The 13,476-nt window shown below is 40.3% G+C and overlaps 2 protein-coding genes across 5 annotated transcripts in view; one reads left to right on the top strand and one right to left on the bottom strand.

Annotated features, from left to right (window-relative positions):
- Positions 1-13,476, top strand: part of rnls (renalase, FAD-dependent amine oxidase) — a 41,027-nt gene that overhangs the window by 4,442 nt on the left and 23,109 nt on the right. The gene's annotated exons all lie outside the window — the stretch shown is intronic.
- Positions 1-13,476, bottom strand: part of lipf (lipase, gastric) — a 46,051-nt gene that overhangs the window by 17,332 nt on the left and 15,243 nt on the right. The gene's annotated exons all lie outside the window — the stretch shown is intronic.

The raw sequence follows: 13,476 nt of genomic DNA, 5'->3' as shown, positions 1-13,476 counted from the left end.
TGCAGCCAGCATTCCACAGTCTTCCACTCCAAATTGTGTAAACTATATCTTCATGGAGGTCGTATGTATGCACGCATGTATAGTTTTGTTTTCAGAACTATCCACATCCAAAGCAATAACATACTTTTCCTATGTTATCTCCATAAGAATGTTGGAAGCCATCACTTTGAGTGGCATGGTCACACATGGCAGTTAGACTGTGTGTCCATTAGCCTCCTTTCTAGTTTCAGATGTATTCTCCTGCCTCTCCTGACAGTCAGCTGATTGCCCAGTGGCTGGAGTGGGACCGCTGTGAGCGCTGGCTCTTTCTGGCTGCATCTTTAAATTGGTCTCCAGCTGTACCGGCTGCACTGCAAACCGCTCATCGTCCTCCAAATTGGTATTCGCAGTATGAAGTCCTAAATCCAACACGCTTATTTGAAATGGTAAAAACGGAGACCGTAAGGCCAAATATGGAAATGGGGAGGGGAGGCAGGCCAGGGTCTCTGGGGTGCATGGTGGTTCTGAGAAACGGTGAATAATGGAATAAGCGAGCAGAATGTCATTGCATCTAGAGCGAAAATAAGGCGGGGGGAAAGCTGCATCACAAATTAGACAGTGGATGGAAAATAGAATGAGACAGCTGAAAATGGTGGTGGGATTGCTATCGAGGAGAAGGGGAGGAGAAGAAGGCCAGAGTCAGTTGCCTTTTCGACACTGTTGACACAATCCCAAATGACTAGGCTGTAGCTACTGAAAAATTTATGTAAAGTGGTCTGGATGAAGATGGAGTACTGTGTCATTACTGTTACAGGATATGTGTATGGAGGCTTCAGCATAAATTGTCCAACTGTATTGGAAAGTTGTTTGACGGTGTGTGTGCACAGGACTGATATATGATTTTGAAACACATATGTACACCGACATGGCACAGCATATGTTTATATTTGTTAGATCACTATGGAAAACAGAGTTCAATCAACGAAATGATCAACAATCATTTACGTGTCACCAATCACTGACACAAGTAAATAAATTGTGAGTATAGAGTGCATTCCAAAAGTATTTACACCTCCTCATTTTTTGTTGCAGCCCCATGCTAAAATTTCCCATAGTGATAAAGATAAAACAGATTTCTGATCATTTTAATGCACATTTATTTAAAATAAACATACTGAAATGTCACATAGATACAAGTGTTCAGATCATGTCTATCTCATTTCTCCAGAGTCTAATTATGACAGATTCCATTCATTGAAGTAGACAGGCACACACCTGTTAATATAAGTTCTAATAGCTGATCAGAGCAAAAATCAAGCTACAAGACCATAGGATCCGAGGATCCAAGGATCAGAGCTGAGACAGGACTGTGACGAGGAAAGTGCATCGTGTGCAACTTGGTGCAAACAGACAAAAGAGGACAGTGTAGATACACAAAATAGTGCCACCAGGTGATCTAACATCTCTGGAGATATCTGAAAATTGCTGTCCATCAATGGTCGATATTGTGCCTGATAGAGGTTGGAGGATCTGCAGTGAATAATCGCAGAAAACCAAATCCTGGTGTAAATCTTTTTGCATCATACCGAAAAGACTTTTTTTTTACTTTTTTGTCGAAGGTACTTCAGCTGATACTAAGGTAGGGGTCTAAATCCTTTTGTCAATTTGATATTTTACTATTTAATTTGCAACTGCACAATTATCACAAATCTGTGACCAATCACTTTGCCACTATAGGATATGCAGTGTAGACTGAAAGAAAAAAAAACCCAATTTAAAACATTTTATCATAAGGCTGCAACATAATAAAATGTAGACAAATGTGAGGGGTCTCAATACATTAAGTGACGTAGTTATAATGCGCATTACACACAGATATGAAATGCTGGATGGAGGATGGTTATGGCAGGGGTTGTGAAGTCATTACAGTTAGTATTGGGTGGCTTGTTGTGGAGAGACACATTGTAAAGTTACAGAGATAATTGCTTAAATTGTTTTTCCTCTGGTGTTTATTCATCAACTTGTTATAAGTTCCCTTCAACACATATCTTGGAGGGGAAACGGGTTATTTCTGTCTCGGTATGTGCCTCTTTGTTGTTAGGATGTTTGCTGCAATTCCTGAAGTCATTCCTGTACATTCCTTATCGAATGTGTAAGTACAGTATGTGAAACAGTTTGTCCTCATTTAATTATAGTGTCCAGCCAGTCATTCTGATGTGTATAATAATCTAATTTACATGTTCTATTAGGCAGGATGTGTGACAGGGGTAAGCAGATGTAAATATGAGAGAAGATCTTGATAGATACTTAGATATATGTTTGATTTCTGCCGTACACGCTACATCCTACTTTCATGTGTGTAATGGAGCAGTAGAAAGCTGCTCGAAGATATTCCCAGGGAGTGAATTGTGCTAGGAATGATGTCACCCGGTCGCAGTTTTGCAGTGGCACACAACAGACAGTTGGGGGCAGCAGGCAGGTGTGAAGCCTCCCTGTTTGAAAAGTCACAGAGATGCAATCTGGAAACAATTTACACCGATTTAAGATATACACACACAAAAAAAAAATGACTCACACTTCCTGCCTACTCAACAAAATATTTAAAAGTCTCAAAAGAATGTTGACTTTATGCATTAACTTTTATAAAACTTTTTGTTTGTACGTTCTCCATGCTCCCTCTTCACTTTCTAAAAATCAGTATGCAAATATGTCTGTAAAATCGATTGAAAAGGTTATGTCATTCTCACTGGTGCCTATTGTTGGCTCAAGGGATGCTTTGCACTTATGCTAAGGATATGTGGGCTGTATTTGAAGTAGAGAAAGAATGGTTGTATATTGTGTGTGTGTGTGTGTGTGTGTGTGTGTGTGTGTGTGTGTGTGTGTGTGTGTGTGTGTGTGTGTGTGTGTGTGTGTGTGTGTGCAGGCCAACATACAAAAAAAAACATTTGATAATTTCTTTCATCTCTAAGTATCTTCCCCTGAAATAAAACAGTGGACTTGGCTTGCCAGAACTTGCTATGCAGTGCAGTTGGATAAGTTTTATTTCAGAAAATGAAGTCGAATTTATAAAAGGCACCATTGGGATTGAAATATTTTTTCAAAATCTGGATCGTTGAATAGAAAACCATCTAAAAAAGATACTTTTGAACATTCAACGATCCAGATTTTGAAAAAATATTTCAATCCCAATGGTGCCTCTTATAAATTCGACTTCATTTTCTGAAATAAAACTTATGATTGATCAACTTATGATTGAACTTAGCACAATGAACTTAGCACAACTTATGATTGATCCTGGAATTATATAGCACATGGTACTTCTATAAAGCAAATTGATAATCTCGTTCAGTATTGTTTAGTCGTCAATCTCCTTATAGAAAACATTTGATAATTAGTGCAAACTTAAAATTAGAAGTAATACCCTACATTTACCAATTAATTATTTGCTTTGATCAATGATGTATAGCTTATTTACACCTTTGAGCAAAGTTTAGACTAGCCAGTCCATCTACTGTCTGACATCTACCATAATTTTTTTTAGAACAAAGGGATTAACTGGAGAACCTGGAGAAAAATCTCTCATGGACCCATGTGAAATTCCACATGGATAGAAACATGAGCTCAGGATCAAATCAGGAACCCTTCTGCACACCTTGCTGATATAAAAAAAAAAAACATTTAATGTTGCTTTATTTTATTGTCACATATGAAAGTTCAGAGAGGAGCTAATTTAAATCTTTTGCATATATTTTCCACGTTTTGTGGTTTCAAGTTAATAACAAGTCATTCGCATTGTTTTCAAAGCTGACTGAGAAGTAGCAGGTCCACCAACCTTTATATGAGTGTCATCAGATTGACAGCATCTCTTCTGTACAAATGTGAACATTAATTAAAAAGTGAAAGTTGTATAAATCGTTCGGGGTGACATTTGGAGAGAGGCCTCCGTGTAAATTATTGAATGTTTTGTGCATGCAGCAAACCTGAGACTGCTGCAGAGCTGCTTCTATATCATTTATACTTCAATGCTTTGGCCCCTTTTCCTCTGGATTTCCATGTGTAGGGAGAGAAAATATGGTTGTGTATCGTTCGCAAAAGATGAATGAACTCGAGGAACTCTGCCGGTCTGTGACACGCCTGATGTAAATCAGCGCAGGACTCGGCTCCATTTGTTCCCCGTTAATATACAGCTGAACATTTTGGGTCAGCGGTTTGACTTGGTTCCTGGAGCGCAAGCTCAGGGGAGAGGTGTCTTTTCATACACAGAGCCATGGCAATTACAGTGCCAAAACCTTAATGCATTCAGCTACAGCCAAATCCCTGATGGATTCTGTTTGCTTTTTTGGACAGAACCTGCCCTCTCTCTCTCTCTCTCTCTCTCTCTCTCTCTCTCTCTCTCTCTCTCTCTCTCTCTCTCTCTTTCTCACACTCTCTCTCTCTCACTCTCGCCATAATGTTTGGATGTTTTTCATCGTTTTATTGCCGCAGTTCTGCTTTTATTTCTTGGTTAAGCCTAAATGCATGCTGTCACTGACGTTCTCTTCCAGCTGCCAGAAATGAACAAAAGTGAACAGAATGCAGCTTTTGCAAGAGTTGGCACAGTTTGGGTGAATGTGAATGACATAAGAACATTTGAGTGTTTTCAGACCTCAGAGGCTCATTTGTGGTGACTCCACTTTTTTTTTCCTCGAATTCACTTACCATTCGGGATACCGAGTCAGGCAACATTTGCACACATACCCTAAATACGTTTAATTGATATTGTGAGAGAAAGAGAGAAAGAGAGCCAAGTTTTTTTTGTTGACCTGCTCAGTTAATTCTTTTTGCAGTTTGCTTGAAATAGTGCGTGTCTGTTTTTGATCGGAGGATGTTATTAATAACATGTGATCAGGCCGCAGCAAAAGGCCTAGCAGGACAAAATTTTAATCCAAAAACGAAATTTACTTCCAGCTTGCCGAGCACAGTTGAGCATACGAGGAACTAGTTCCGCTTTTGTGGGTAGAGACAGAGAAGACAGAAAAGAGGAAGCTAATTCTGTGCCTAAAAAAAACCAACAGGCCAAGCTTGTGAGGTTTTTTTTGCTATGTTCAAAAGTATTCATCTTAGTGGCTTTGAATATGTCTATTTTTTGAATTTGTAAAATAACATTTTTTACATTTGTGTAATATTATTGCAATCTTTTTCCCCGCTCCAAACTAATTTTACATTTTCCATAAAGTCATTGCTGACCTCCTAATATTCCGGTTTCCGCATCCAACAGTTCTGTGCTGCAATACCCAGTCTTTTTAAGCATATTCAAAGTATGACTTGATATGTGGGGATGGGGTTAAGCACACACCTTTCATCACATACAGCCATCCAGAGGATGAGTAGCCGTGAACTCCTGAGCCCGCTTCATTACCCGTGCCTCGGGTGTCCGCTCATCCACTGAGTGATGGCAAGCTCACACCCTTTCCTACTGTCAAGCTCTTTCTTTTATTTCCTGACCGCTCCAGCCTTCTCGTGCACTGTGGGCTTGGACTGAACTCCCAGAGCATTCAGACCTTTTTTTTTCAGATTACGTCATTTTGCAGACATTTGAATGGCTGCTGTTTCGTTTTTCCTCTCTAGTATAACCCGTGTGCCGGTTTAGCTTGTGTGGATTTTTATTTTTTTTAACTAAGCTTCATCCCCTTTCCAGCCTTGAAACTCTGCTGATATTGAGAAACATGATTCTTCATTTCTAATGAAATTTAAGCTCTATTTTTGTCAGAGAGTTTTGTCAGGTCAACTCTCTTTCGTGGTAATCAGTCTGCCTGGCTGGGTTATTAAATTTGGGGGCTCGACTATGAGATAAGTACCTTGCTTTTTTTTCCCCTGCTATGTAAAAGCAATCATTTATCAGCTGATATTATAACAGGTATGATGGGAAGATGGAGCGTGACTCCGGTGCAGCCATCCTGTCCCCACCGCCATACATAAATATCCAAGCGTATCGTTTTGCAACCAATTACCTCGAGCTCCAGTCCATCCTTGAAATACAATTAATGTGTCGAGTTACATCATCTTCCTCTAAGATAGGGAGTCTCTTTTTGTTTCCCGTCAAGTGTGTGGCTGTCTGGATTCACTAGCTTTTAAGTCTGTGAGTCTGGCATGATGTAATCCTTTTTCTGACTCCTGACAGAGATGTATGGCTTGGTCCCCCCCCACCCATCCCACCCCTCCCATCACCCCCCCACCCTCACACACTGTCTGGCTTCATGGATTTAAACTGATGCTCTCTGTCTCAGCAATTTAGAATACTGAAAAATGTAGGTGTTCTCTATAATGCATTCTTTACTGCATTGTGCAGTTAAGAGTCTAATGACCTTGGAACTAGAGTCGAGATTTTTGTAGCTATGGTTCATAAATTTTGAATGGATGTATATAATTGCATATTTATACGAACAAATAAAAACGTTGGGTAGCAGTAAAATTATTCAATGAAACAATTAAAGTTCGGAGTTAAAATTTAAAGCACAGTACAGTTGATGACTGAACAAACACTGTGTCTTCTAATGATTAGCTGCAGCTTTTTGTTTGTTTGTTAATAGGAGCGGATCCTGGATGCTTTTTTTTTCTTAGCACAGTTGAACAGAGCGTTTATTTGAGTTACAGTAGAATTCCGGTCAGCTCGAAGCAGCCTGATTGATCTCTTCGGACCTTTCTCACCAACAAAGCATTTCTGTCTGATCTACCACTCGTACCAAAACGACTAGTAATGCAGTCAGCTATCTTCTTTCTAGGCAGTTTGCAGCTATATTGGTGCACAAACTCTAATAATAAGACATAATGTCTGCTATGATGATTCATCTAATCCCAAAAATGTATATGTACATGTCCAACCTTGTATTTGTGGGCAAACAGGGCTACCACATTACTGTACAGACGCTGTGAGAGTAACAGCTCACCTGATGAGATCTTATAAAAGCACACATCAACTTTGCTTTGTCACAGTGTTGCTTTTACAGCACTAGTTACACCATTCAATAGGCATGCAGGAAGTAGCAGGTATAAATGGCCAGCCAGGAACCGGTGTAACTGACAATTTAACTTAGATGACAGCACCACTGTTTCAGGACTGCTGTACTATTTCAATTTTATAGTTATTTTATTTTGCTGTCTCTAATTTGGCCAATTTTTTTTAAATAGTATTTTGTAAGATCATGCTCATGGAAATAAAATTGGGAAATAAAATTGCTTGAAAGTGCTATAAGGTGATTTAAAACATTTAAACAGATATTATGAGTGATAAAACAAAATATAGGTATTAATTAAATGCTAAAGGTTTGGATAGAGACTATACGGGCAAAAGTATATAGACACCTGACATTTCCAACCATATTTGTTTCTTCCCCAAACCACAAAGTCTACAAAGTTTAAGGCACACAATTGGATATGATGCCTTTAAATGCAATAGAATTACAATTTGCCTACACATTTTAAGTAGGGGTCCCAAACCTGTTCCAACATGACAATGCCCCTGTGCACAAAGTGAGCTCCATGAAGATACAGTTGGCGTGGAAGATCTTTAGTGGCCTGCTATAGAGATTTGACCTCCTCCCTATTGAACACCTTTGGAATGAATTGGAACACTGACTACACCCCAGGAATCATCAGCCTACATCAGTACCTGACTTTACTAACACTCCACAAAATCATTTCCATCTTCCCACAACATTGGAGGTTCTGGAGGTCAGGTGTCCACAGACCTTTGCCATAATGTGTAGATCACATAAATGTTTGATCAGTGGTACATTTTTATCATTTGTCTGTTTGTATAGCAGTTTGTCGTAAGCTCCTTTTGTTGTGTTATTTTAGAAATTTTGGTGTAAAACGGGATCAGACTACCAGATCAGAATCTCAGGCATTGAATTGATCGTCTTCCTTCAGGACACAATCCTGATCTGTATTGGGATTAGTCAGGGAGATGATTCAGCCCTGAATCGCACTCTAAATTAATAGGGCCTCTAAAAAGCCTGTTTCTAATTTCCTGATGAAGGAATCCTTTTTTTCCTGACAGAGAGGCAGGGAAAAGTTTAGATAGCATGATGGAGCTGCTGTCACTCTCAAAAAGATTTTTTTATTATGACTAATGGCTAGCTTTTACACTCATATGTCGATTTTCTCTTTTTAATCCATTTGAGCATGCAACTCCCTCTTTCACTTAAGCATGCTAGGAGAATAAAATGGTGACCCCTAAAAATAGACATCTTACAAAAAAGTATTCCCCTTGAGATTGCTTTGGTTTTCAAATACAGGAACAAAGTGTGTCTTTGCAACAATTAGTCAAATGTCTGAGGAAACACATTTTGCTGCATTCCTTTCCTAGGTAAATGTCAACGCTATAAATGTGTGCCTTGCCTGACTGCTCACACATCAGCAAATTTGGGCCGCCATCGCAGCCTAATTCACTTTGCAGACTGCTGTGTGATTACATGAATATTTGGCTTGATTTAGTTGGCTTGGAGTGGCAAGCCTGCGAAGCAATGCCCCTAAATGAATTTACTGTAAATTAGATAACTCAATTGATCTTGTTGTCACAGTAGAGCTGATTTCATTTGCTGCCTGAATTAGTCCAGAGTCAGAAATGGGACATATTGATTTCCTATAGACAATCACTGAATGTCCACTGCAGCACTTGTCAACACGCCTCACAACTGGATGAAATGGGCTCTTGATTTATTCATTAAAAAGGTGAAAGATGTTCTGTAATATGGCTCTTTGATGTGTTTCTCTTGTCAGTGTTACATTTCTATGAAAAAAAAGGGCCCCATCTAACAGCTTACCTTTGACCAGCTGCTTAAAATAAAGCATGTGGCTTGACGTCAGTGGTGAAGCCCTCAGGTTGCTGCCCTAAATGTCTCTGTTCGGTCCTAAATTAAACTTGAGCTTTCTTTGAAATAAGCCTGCCTGTGAGTAGTCATGTTTACCCATCCAGATATTTTAGCTGACATCAGAACCATGCCAGGTCCTTATACCTGCCTACACAAAGGCATCCTGTTTGCAGGATAGAGGAAGGACGGAATAAAAATTCCCTGAAGTGAAGAGATTAATAAACATTGCTGTAAACCTATAGGTGCATGCGCAATTAAGGAATAAAGCGAAGTTTTATTTATTATCGTTCAAGCTATAAGAGAACTTCTGCATTTAGTCTGTGTGACTTGAATGGTTTTTTTAAACGGTGACTGCTTAAAAACTAATGTGTGCTGATAAACTGCATCGGGTAATATAGAATACGCCATCACGTTTGAGAATCGTTTGCTCATCCTGTGTCGTTTTTGTTACGATTGCATTCAAAAGTCAAGTTCATGTTTTAACCAGACACACTGGACCTGCTAAAGAGTTAATTGTTTTTGAGACCCAAATCTCCTCCATCAGCTCTGAGTTTAAACCTCTTTCATGTGCAGTAAGTAAACCCAGCTTTTGCTACATGTGTGTCATTATTTAATAAATGGGAGTAGTGTTTTATCAGTGTTTTGGATTTGCAGCTGCTTGCCAAAGGTTAGCTTGGAGGCATCTGTGGTGCTGGTCTTCATCCATTTAATTGGCTACATGAAATAAAGTGTTTTCTCTTCCAGGTGGTTTGGCTGTTGAAATCGCAGCTTGGCTCTGTGCTGAACGGATCTCATCAGCCACACAGCCAGTGACTTGAGCTGACTCTGAACGTGCAATTGGAAAAGTAAATCAGGTTTCTGTTCCGAACGTATATATCATCACTGTCAAATATGATTTGATCAAATGGGTGTTGAAAAATGGTCTGTAAGGAATCTTAGCTTAATGACAGCCCTCCCACACCCGAACACTATCCCCTCCCCCTTTGCCGTGAATAAAGCTGGATCTAATCTCGAAACACTGCAACAGTTCACCCTGGCTTTAGGAACAGTTTCACTTATCGCTGGGTATAGTTCAGCGAGTGCAGTAAAAGTTCAAAAAACAACTTCCGACACGTTTTATTTATTTATTTATTTATTTATTTATTTTTGGGATGCTTTCCAGGACCTCTCCAGCAACTATTTAAGCAACCTTTAAAGGGCTAAGAGCGATCGTAAATTGTGAAACTTGTGCAGTTCTCGCAAGTACTGTGAATAGATTTCCAGTATGCTGCACTGCCGTGTGGACCGAGTCCCTGAGGATAGCGACAAAGGCCAGTCTTGGCCTGGGAACAATGAAAAATACATGGGAGTTGGTGTGCTTTCTTAAAACAATATTTCCTTGAACAATACCGACCCTACATAAATCAAGCGCCCTCGTTCAAAAATAAACTTTTGCGTTTGTGTTTCGGGTAGTGCTTCAAAAACGTTAACTACTTCACTAGTGTGCACTTTCAGTACAAAATGTTTGAAGCACTTTGGAGCACATTTTTATTGTGCTTTTTTCGAAGCTACGTATGCGGATTGTGACTGGTGATCCGAATGCCGTTCTGTTTTCTGATTGTTGTGGATGCTGGTGCTATACTACAGTATGTTGATAGTTGAGGTTTTTTTGCAATGTTTTGAAATGTTCGAAAATCCACCTGACAACACGAATACAACTCCTACAGCAAGCAGTGATCCATACTGTAGAGCACTGCATGTTCATGGCTTGATTTCTGACTATGCACCATGCTTATGTCTGTTTCTGGGACGTACCTACCGCTACGTTGTTGAAAGGCAAGCTCATCAAGCCTAGCCCACAGTGTTCACTCAGTGGCCTGGGTCCCCATCCCGAGTGTTCTCTCAGTGGACAATTTAGCAACTAAGGAAATATGGTTTCCTAGTAGTTAGCCAGAAGATGAACTTTGTGAGAAAACGCCCTTGTGCTATTATTTCCTTCTTTCTCTCTCGCTCGCTCTTTCTCTCTCTCTCCTTCTCTTTCTCTTACTCTTTCTCTTTTGCACCCCATTGATTGCCAGAGAGCCACAAAGCATGTTTCACAATTGCATTTTTATAGTTGTGCCCCTGCCAGATGGGAGGAGACCACACTGTTCACATATCTTAGCAACCTGGCATGCAAAAATGCAACTCTACTCTGTACTGCACCTTTACGATTCCTTGCGAAGCTTACATTAGTAAGAAAGATTTGTAATTTGTACATTTGTAAAGAAATGAAGGATGATAATTATTATAAATTATTATAATAATTTTTTTTTTCTTTGATATATTTCCTCATTTCATATTCCAGAAAATACAGATATTCAGACAAAAAAAATGAAATGGCCTGTCAGCAAAATTGTCTTAGATTTTGGGTAATTCTGTCTGCATACATATTTTTCTGTGTCTGTGTGTTTGTGTAAGAAAGAAAGAAAGAGAGAGAGAGAGAGAGAGAGAGAGAGAGAGAGAGAGAGAGAGAGAGATTCAGTTGTATGGAGCTACCTGGGACAAAGCCAGACCTATAATATCTTCTACCTCCCCTTACTGACCTCTGAATAATACACAAGCGCACCCACACAAACACACGTGCTTGGAGAGGAAGCTCTATGAGGAAACCTCATAGCTCATGTTATAACATGAGACCAGTAGAGCGTGTGTTTGGGTGCTGTTCAAGCGCAACTTCTGTATTCAATTCGACTTCTAGCTTTTGTTTTTGAATCACAGCTCGTGCAGCTGAGGTTTCTTCTGATACATTTGTTACCATCTGGTACATCTTCCTCGAACTTGTCAGAGCAGTGAGACTCTCCAAACTAGTGCTTGTAAAAAGCTTGCTGGCTCGGGGGAGAAAACGACAGGTTCACAAATGAAAAGAAAACGGCTTTATTTTTTATTTATGTCTTCCCGTTAACTTCACTTTTCAGCATTTAAAGCTCACACGTATATACTCTCTGTTAAGTCTCTATTATCCTCTCATTAATTAAATCGTGCATGGGTGTTTGATCCTTAGGGCTTCCTTTTGGCTCTGCCCTCCACACACTAGTGCTCGGCCACACGCCCGCTGCCACGGTGCACTTCACTTTGTCATTGACTGTACTAGGAAAAGTGCAGTTTTCCTGCAATGCAGTATTCTGGCTGTGGGGGTATAAAAGGCTCAGGGACAAACACTGAGAGAGAGTGAGAGTGAGTGAGAGAGAGAGAGAGAGAGAGAGAGGGAGGGAGCAGCTGCTTCCCCCATGCTGGAGTGTATGACTGAGTGTATGCTATGGGCTGCATTGATCAGGCCAGTCTCTGTCAGCATGCTGGGCCTAAGCGAGTCTAGTGCTTATTCCCCACATCAAAGATGCACAGGGCAAAGAGAGCTAGCCACAGAGCTGCAAACTGGAAAACTTTAACCTTGTCATCTCACACATCCACACACAAAACACACATATACACACACGCACACATCCTCTGATGTAGTCACCCTCCTACTCGGACATGTGAAGGACTAACGTTCTTGCTGCAGGGTCCAGCGATGGTTTACTTTTGCAAGTTGGGGAAACGAAGCACTGCCAGTCAGGCGCCGGAGAACACAAAAGCAGCACGTGTTAGCTCATGTGTAAGCGCGCCTGAGTAAGAGAGGACGTGTAAACTATCAGCCAGCGATGGGGAATATCTCCAAGATGGTTTTAGAAGTGTATTATTAGGCGATTTTATACAGTTCAGGCAGACCCAAAGCAGGCTCCAAGGCTCCTGAGAGTTCTGTCGTGACGAGTGTGCAAAAAGGAAGAAGATATAAGGTGTGCGAGCAAAGTTTCTGCACCTCATGATGCGAATGCTCTTGAGAATATACACGCCGCTTATTTTCTCTCATTCAAAGTTCGAGAGAGGCCCCCTATAAATTTGGAAGAATGCCCCGCAAACGGTGTGTCATCACGGCTTTTCTGAGACTTCAGCCCCACAGAATTACAATGTTTTTCAACAAGCCTGTCGTGTCCTAACCACTTGACTAGCTTTGTGACAATTTGGACACACATTTGAAATATTTTCTTACCCTGTGTTGGAAATGAGTAACGTGCATAACAATACTTAATGCATTTTCCCCTGGACTCCCAAACAGATAAAACACTACTGCGTCATTTATCTGAGGCTTAGACTTGAGTCGCTGTTGCGCCGTTTTGAGTCTTGAGCGTTGAATAGAAAAAGAGTTCTACTCAGTAGTAAGCGTTGCTCTCCACCTGTTAGACAGCTGTGTAAGGAACAGGGCAGCAGAGCTAAATATTCTTCCAGATGAAGGCAATTGAACATCCATCTGGAAAAATGCAAACCATTCCTTCGGGTCCACCTACAACAAACTGCTGGAACACCATTTCTTCTACCATCCCGGGGGAGTGCTGAACTGAGAACTCTTTAGCTGGGGTTTTGATCTCTATGGATCTGCGCTGGGTAAAAATGCACGTTTTTTAGTCTTTGTGCACTACTCCTGAGCTAACTGTCTCTTTCATTAATGTTAACCAGTTCAAAAGAAGCACAAACACATCAGAGAGCCGAGTTAAAAATCAACCAGCAGCTTTTGTTTAATAGTGACATGACAGCGGAAACAGCTGGTTATGTAATAAACATATGAAAATAAGTATTGATGAAAGCAGAA

Source organism: Silurus aristotelis (genome assembly GCF_946808225.1).
Source record: "Silurus aristotelis genome assembly, chromosome: 12".
NCBI classification, from domain to species: domain Eukaryota; kingdom Metazoa; phylum Chordata; class Actinopteri; order Siluriformes; family Siluridae; genus Silurus; species Silurus aristotelis.
The sequence above is the reverse complement of the archived record's forward strand: the minus strand, read 5'-3'. Positions and strand labels throughout refer to the sequence as shown.